Source organism: Nanorana parkeri, unplaced genomic scaffold (genome assembly GCF_000935625.1).
Source record: "Nanorana parkeri isolate BGI_ZX_2015 unplaced genomic scaffold, ASM93562v1 scaffold439, whole genome shotgun sequence".
Classification (NCBI taxonomy): Eukaryota; Metazoa; Chordata; class Amphibia; order Anura; family Dicroglossidae; genus Nanorana; species Nanorana parkeri.
In genome coordinates, this window is record NW_017306707.1 from 1,097,133 (window position 1) to 1,105,031 (window position 7,899).

The following is a 7,899-nucleotide window of genomic DNA, read 5'->3' on the forward strand; positions in this document are numbered from 1 at the left end:
TACAAAAATGAAGGCTTGTTTAACTCAGGACAATGTTATAAAAGCAACACCTTAGCAGGTTATTAATTTACGTACATGAAAATATGGGGGGGTGTGTAAGATGTAGACCTCAAAATCAGGTTATTGAAATTGTTTCGTACAGATAAAAAAGGTACAGCGCCTTTTCACTGTGGTAATGCAAGTAAAAGCTGTACTTGCGTTCCCAAACTCACATTAATATTGTTTTAATCTGATTAAAAGTACATTGGGTTAAAGCAATACATTCAAACTTGAATGGTCTGCCAACACTCTAAACTGGACAATCACCAGTAATAAAACAACAACAAAAAAACCCACAACAACACATGCACTTCAAAGAATAACATACCTCCTTTAAAATATGGAAAAAAAAAAAAAAAGGAGTACAAAATGTCAAAGTTAATAGGCCGTCTGGAATCGTTTCTTATAACCTTACAAAGTTTGGTGAAATGTATTTATTTTACATGATGAAAAACAGAGGTCAGCAACAACATTTTTAGAAAAAGCGAAACAGATATTATCTAATGCGCAGAAGAGAAACTAAGGCCGAGCAGAAGCAGCAACAAGAGAAACACAACCACAATGGCCTCAATAACTAAACTTACCTTTGAAATGAAAAATAATAGAAAGACACCACCTTTGCCAAGCACTGCTGCAATCTTTCCAGGTCTTCATGGACACAGAATTCTATTCTTTAGGCAGAAGGAAATTAATATCAAATTTAATCCCAAAAGGAACTCTGAACACGGGGCACCCTCTTTGTCTGCTCCTGGAGCCAATAGGCAGAATCCTGACCATGGTAATTAGGATAAAGAACCAAGGTTAGTCAGGTACATCTGAGCTGAGAGGTTGCCTTGATGATGCTTTGCACACAAGAGTGAAGCACCGGCAGGAAGGTGATGCACCCAGTCTAAGGGCCTCCATTATCCATGGCTCTTAATGCAGCAGCGTCAACTGACCTTCTGGGAAAAACCATTCCAAAATGCCTCCTCTTTGGACTTCTGGTTCTTCTGCTGGTCCAATCATGACCAGAACTGAAAGCTTAAAGTTCCTGGCAAAATGGTGTCTCTGTAACCAAGGAGACAGTCCCACCAGAAGCGCATACGCCCTGGATCTCAAGTGGAGCAGTGCCAGGGATCAGGCGGATACCAGGCAGAGGGGAAAGGAGGGAAGACAGAGGTGGGCAGGGCCACCAAAACCTGGATCGCGAGCTAGTGCTGCAGCCATTTCTCTCCTCCTGCACCCTCAGCCCTTTAAAATCAACTGCTGGAGTCCTTCCATTACCGCAGACAATCAGGAAATACATTTCCCCAGGAGAGTCATTTAGCACAGCTCCTTGCATGTAATAGCCCTCTGATCTTCTAGGAGTGTCTACGTATGGCCTATGCTGATGCAGCTCCTCTGCCCTACCCCTCACTTTCCTATATAACCTTTGATGTAGCTGCCAGAGGAAGAGCAAAGAAGAATACTAGTTTCACTTCAGTGATAGCTCTGGGTCTGCTGTAGCTGCTGCCATCACATCCAAAATGGAAGCACCCAGCAGCAATCTCAGGGCTTTTGGATATTTACACTAGGGAGACATTTACAGGTAAACATGCAAAAATACATTTAATACACATAGGATTTTTTAGGAACCTCTACTTCTCTGTAATGTGGACATGAACCATCTGATAATGCAGTCAAATCTGACAATCAAGTCATCAGCCCAGATTCTACCGCTGAAGAATCAAATGAGGAAATACCAAATGTGCATCAAAATGCGAGGAGTACATGAGCTACAAAACTTATACATAAATTGTTACATCATACTCGTTGGATCCTGCTGCTCGTTTAACCAAAATATCTAGTTCAGTATTTAATCCACCGCAAGAGGAAGAGGTTTGTTACTGCTACTCAATAGGAAGTTACAAACACTTATAAACATGTCACATTAAATTAGTTATTAGCAAGTGTATTGACCTCGAAGCTTCCTCTTGGCCTTCATGCATTGTGGGTAAAAACATGTATTCAACCAGCTCCGGCAAAACAATAGGTTTTCCTCTGGAAATCACGGCACAAGAATTCAGAGAGCAGCTGTGAACATTATCACAGAATTGCCTCATGTAATATCCGTCTCCATGGAGAATTACAGCCTCAGCTACAATACACAAGGAGGTTCCATTGAAAGCATATCAAGGGAAAAATAATCTATCTTCATAATTGTCAAGGGCATAATTTGAAAAGAATGGGTTTTCTTGCTCAAACTATGCGTTTGATGTGTAACCTGGCAGAATAGGTGAGACTAGGCTGATTTACTTTTAGCATCAAGGATAGGCAAACTCAGCACTCCAGTTGTTGTGGAACTACAAGTCCTTTGAAGCCCTGCAAGACAGAGTCACAGGCATGACTCCCAGATGCAGGGTCATGATGGTATTTATCATTTCAGCACAGTTGGAGGGCAGAGGTTGCCTAACCCGGTTCTAGATAGTCAAGCCATTGTGTTGACAGCCCAATAAACATGGCTGAATCTGGTTTAGAGTGACCAGATCTGAAACCTATTGTATTGGGGTTTAAATATTGGCAAATCTGACACTGGCTACTCACAGCTAAAACAATACACAAACTTGGGGGACAAATACGAAATGGTTCAATACAATGAACCTAGATCAGGTCTTGACAAACCCCAGGAGCCAGATAGCCAATACTTCTTAAAAACAAAATCACAGCTGGTGCCTAACCTCTGAGGTTTTCTCTAGTTGTTGTCAATGGTGCTGGTCCTTAAGAAATCCTGCTGGCTCCTGGATTGGACACCCTTTCTCCTGAATTCCATATGAAGGAGTCCGTCACTGACCTAGATCACTGCCACCATAACTTGGTATGTAATAAAACAGTCACAGATGGGAACATTTAGCCATTAGATGAGAGACATAGAAACATGGTTTTGCTGGAAAATTCCAAACTAGCCAATGTCTAGCATTTCACATATTCTAGGATCTAGGTAAGCAATGTGCCAACATGGTGGTTGACTTCTTAAGGTACATATAATGTTGATGGAACTGCATGTTGCTTGTTTCCTTAGACATCATTCTGACTTCACAATTGGACTGGGCCCTGAATTTTATGAGAATCTGTCAGGCACAACGCCTCAACTAAAAAAAAAAAAGCCTACTTTACTGGACTTCTACCCAAACCACAGCCCCAAAGCACTGTCATGATCAGAGGTGAATGACCAAGCACAGTAGGGTCATTATAATGTAAACAGCTCTCAGGAGGGCTTGAAATAACTCACTCAGTCACTATACTAGGAAACAGAATGAAAGTAAAAGATGCCTGTTACAGGTCAGTAACCCAAAAAAATTTTTTGGGAGCTTTTGTAAGATAACCCACCTAATGGTTTCTTATACTTGAGTTCTCATGGATGTACACCTACCCTACACTCAATACAGCATGGGAAGTAGAACCACCCCAAGGTAAGCATATACAAGCCAATTGATTAATTTATTGCTGGCTTCAGGAACATCTCAAATGAAGGGTTCCCATAAAACCTTGTATACTAGCACTTGCTGTACTTTTTCTAAGTGCTTCAAATGCAGTCTTTAAAAGTGACACTAAATTCAGGAGTTAAATTCAAGTACCCCAACTAAAAACACTGTTTATCACTTATTCAGTAAGCAAGGTAGCAATGAACTTGGTTAAGTCAAATAAGCTGAATATTGATGCATATTAATGTAATTCCTTCAAATTCTTTATTTTATAGCTGCAAATGGATAGAGTTCCTAGATTCCTGTGACTCTGGATGTTTGATCTGGGCATCGGTCTGCTGAATTTTTCAGTGATATTGGCATACATAAGTTCTGGTCTAAATATGGGGAACATTTGAAGTGACACTGAACTCAGACGTTAAATCATAAAGATGGATTAATTAATAACAAAAATGTTTCTTATTTGTGCATCACTCAGCTGTAGATCCTCAAATCCATCTCTGAATTGGTGCCGACACTGTCCTTCCTTCTTCCTTAATTAATAACAAAAATAAGAAACATTTTTGTTATTAATTAATCCATCTTTATGATTTAACGTCTGAGTTCAGTGTCACTTCAAATGTTCCCCATATTTAGACCAGAACTTATGTATGCCAATATCACTGAAAAATTCAGCAGACCGATGCCCAGATCAAACATCCAGAGTCACAGGAATCTAGGAACTCTATCCATTTGCAGCTATAAAATAAAGAATTTGAAGGAATTACATTAATATGCATCAATATTCAGCTTATTTGACTTAACCAAGTTCATTGCTACCTTGCTTACTGAATAAGTGATAAACATTTGAAGACAAGGGAGTGAAGTAACCCAGAGCAAACAATCAGATTGTGTTTTTAAAAAATCTGCACACAAACATACTGTATATCGAAAACTGACTGAACTATATTCGAGTTCCCCGGCAGCAGCCTTAATGGCACACAGCTCCGCTTCATAAAAGTTTTCTGCTCATCTCTCCTTTGGTAAACACAAGATACACAGAGCAAACTAAATCAACAATTCAATCGTGTTCTAGATTACAGACTTCCCTATGGCGAAAAAATAATGACATTCTATGAACACCAAGGGGGCAGCTTATGAGAGGCAACTGAAGCCAAAACTTTGTCTAGTCTGGTGTACAGTAGAGAAGAATAGATGAGAACTTTTCCAATGAGAACACTAGTTCTGGTAACCTTGATGACCATAAGGGTTTTCTCTAACTTCCCGTTGTGGTTATCGGACAGGAAGTGTAGGGAAATTTCCCCCCGGGTTGGGTATAACCCCTGTCAGCTTGCCAACCTACTCTAACCAAAATACAATAAGGTGGCTTCAGTTCTACTTTAGCTTTGCATTTTTGTGCTCCAAACGCCAAATCAGTACAGCACTGAGACTCATTCTGGTCACAGCCGAGCCTATTGTATACATTTATACAGCATTAGGATGTAATACTATCTGGATACATTTCAAAGATCAGTGCACCCAGAAAAGACACTTCAGCTACGATCCTATGGGTAGATATCAGAGGGTTCAATCACCACTCCAACTACTTGTATAGGATGTCTCAGGGACACCCATGCAAAGCTTAGCTGGCTCCAACACAAGTGTAGGAAGTCCTGTCTGCTGGTATCACTGTATTCATAAAGGAAGATGACAATTAGGTTGAATTCTGGTGTCACATGAACAAAGTTGCAGCCCCCAAGTATAATGAGGAGTAGACTATGGATCAAGATATTTTTATTTTTATAATAGCTCCTGCACCTTTTTGCACGACAGGCGATTTTGCCCGCGCGACTCAACACAAAGATGAGAACAGCCTCCATTGACTTCAATGTGAACCTGTGTTTTGCCAGATATTGGCCGACTAAATCCGTGCAATAAATTGCCTAGGCAAGAACCTGGCCTATAGTTCTATATCAGGGAATTAGGACCTCCTTTGTCCTGAGGATACCTCTAGTGATAACTAAATATCTATACAGAGAAATCAGGTCCTCCATCCTCCCGCTAGTGATAACTGAAGATCTATATCTGGGAATCAGGACCTCCTTCCTTCTGCTGGTGTTCCCTCTAGTGACAACTAAAGATCTATATGGTGGAATCAGGTCCTCCTTCCTTCTGCTGGTGTTCCCTCTAGTGACAACTAAAGATCTATATGGTGGAATCAGGTCCTCCAGCCTTCTGCTGGTGATTCCATTAGTTATAACTAACGATCTGTACAGTGAAATCAGGCCCACCTTCCTCCTGCCAGGGATCACTAATGATAACTGAAGATCTACATGGAGGAATCAGAACCTTCTTCGTCCTGATAGGGATCCCTATTGTGATAACTAAAGATCTGTATAGAGGAATTAGGACATCCTTACTTCTGATGAGGATCTTTCAAGTGATAGCTGAAGATCTATATAGAGAAATCATGACCTCCTTTCTCCTTCTAGGGATCCCTCTACTGATAACTGAAGATCTGTATTCATAAACCTCAACCTTCTGCCAGGGACCCTCTAGTGATAATTGAAGATCCATATCGGAGGAATCAGGACCTCCTTCCTCCTGCCAGGGATCCCTCTAGTGATCACTGAAGATCTATAAAGTGGAATCAGGTCCTCCATCCTTTTGCTGGTGATTGCATTAGTTATAACGAGCGATCTGTATAGTGGAATCAGGACCTCTTTCCTCCTGCCAGTGATAACTGAATGTCTATATGGAGGAATCAGAACCTCCTTCCTCCTGATGGGGATCCCTCTAGTGATAACTGAAGATCTATATCAGGGAATTAGGACCTTCTGCCACGGATCCCTCTAGTGATAATTAAAGATCTATATCTAGAAATCAGGTCCTCCTTCCTCCTGTCAAGGATCCCTCTAGTGATGCTCGCCAGAATTCTACTCCCTGTATCTGGCCACTGGTTACTCATATTCCAATCATCCTCTGTAGTTCTGTTCTGCACGGTACCCCATTATTGTACTATTATAACAGAGGATTATTTCCCCCGAAGTACATGATTTTGCAATGAGATGCATTCCTCTGTAGACAGAACATCTGCAGCAACATAGGAGCACACACAACCTGTATGGATTACAGTACAAATCTATGCAATGTTCTGCCATGCAGAGCCATCACCATCGCACAGAACAATGACCGGTGTATGAAGACAGGTGAACGGGCACAAGCTCGGGGAAGCGGAGATGATGGGTTCCCGTCCGTGCATGTAACTGGATGCAGAAAGAACACTTGGCCAACTTGAACTACACAACCCGCAGATCCCCCCAAACTATAGGCAGCACCGGACCCCAGTCTACTACCCCCCAGCCTGCTCTCCATACACCTCCACGGACAGTCACGTGACATCAGCCCTTGATGCACAATACAACACCGTACCTGAGAAGCGCTCACATCCGCCGTGTCCCCGCACGTCCTCTCCTCGGCTCCCCAATCCCCTGCTCAGCTCGCCTCCCCGGCTTCCCTGCCAGCTTGCGTCACGTGGGGAGAAGTTCTCCGCTACGCCCCCTTTCCCATGTGCAGGGTGTGTGTATGTGTTGTTCGGTGGAAGGCGTGGAAGCATCCCGATTCTCGGCCAATGAGATCCCCGAGGGAGGGGCGACATTTTAGGCAGCCGGCCAATAGCCGGCCTGGACCCAAGTATGAGCGCCGTGCGCTAGGAGGGTGACGCCCCCCTTTATTGCTTTGGGAGTTAACTCTTCATGCGCTAATTTGTGATACAGCGATGCTGAGGGCGCAGTATTTCGGATGTGTGCAGTGCATGACATGAACCATACCTACAGGGGGGGATTTATCAAAAAAGGAGCAAATTCTGCAGCAGTTGCCCATGGCAACCAATCAGCATCTCTCTAGTTTGTTCAAATATGCTTTGAAATGAATGTAAGGAGCTGATTGGCTGCCACTGGCAACTGCTCCAGATTTCGATTTTTTGATAACTTCCCCTCAGTGTTCTGTTACTTGATTTTTGATTTTTTTTTGTTCAGTTATTCATTGGAACGGGAGTTCTTCTATAAGATAACACATTCATTTTGGGAGGGGGCTCTTAGCAACCTGGGGCCGGAAAGGAGAATCCTGGTGCCTAAGTGGTCTACAGCAGGGGTAGGCAACCTTAGCACTACAGCTACCCTCTGGGAGTCATGCCTGTGGCTGCCAGAGTCTTGCAATGCCTCATGGGACTTGTAGTTCCCCATCATCTTGCGTGCCAAGGTTGCCTACCCCTAGTCTATAGCATAATCAAAAGCTGCCAGCACACAAGGGGCCAGACACTGCTTAGGCCTAGCCCCCACCCTACCTTGGGAATGCGCATTTGCCGCACGTCCTCATTGGTGTCATATCCGCGTGGCAAAAAATCTCTGCACTATTATGTGCCATGCATGGGACACTTTTT

At 42.9% G+C, this 7,899-nt stretch overlaps 1 long non-coding RNA gene across 1 annotated transcript in view; it reads right to left on the reverse strand.

The window, feature by feature from the left end:
• LOC108790032 overlaps positions 1-6,941 on the reverse strand; it is a 127,302-nt gene extending 120,361 nt beyond the window's left edge. Inside the window, exon 1 of the long non-coding RNA XR_001941433.1 lies at positions 6,891-6,941. This is a non-coding gene — a long non-coding RNA (uncharacterized LOC108790032). The remainder of the gene's footprint in view (positions 1-6,890) is intronic.
• Between the last annotated feature and the right edge of the window lie 958 nt (positions 6,942-7,899).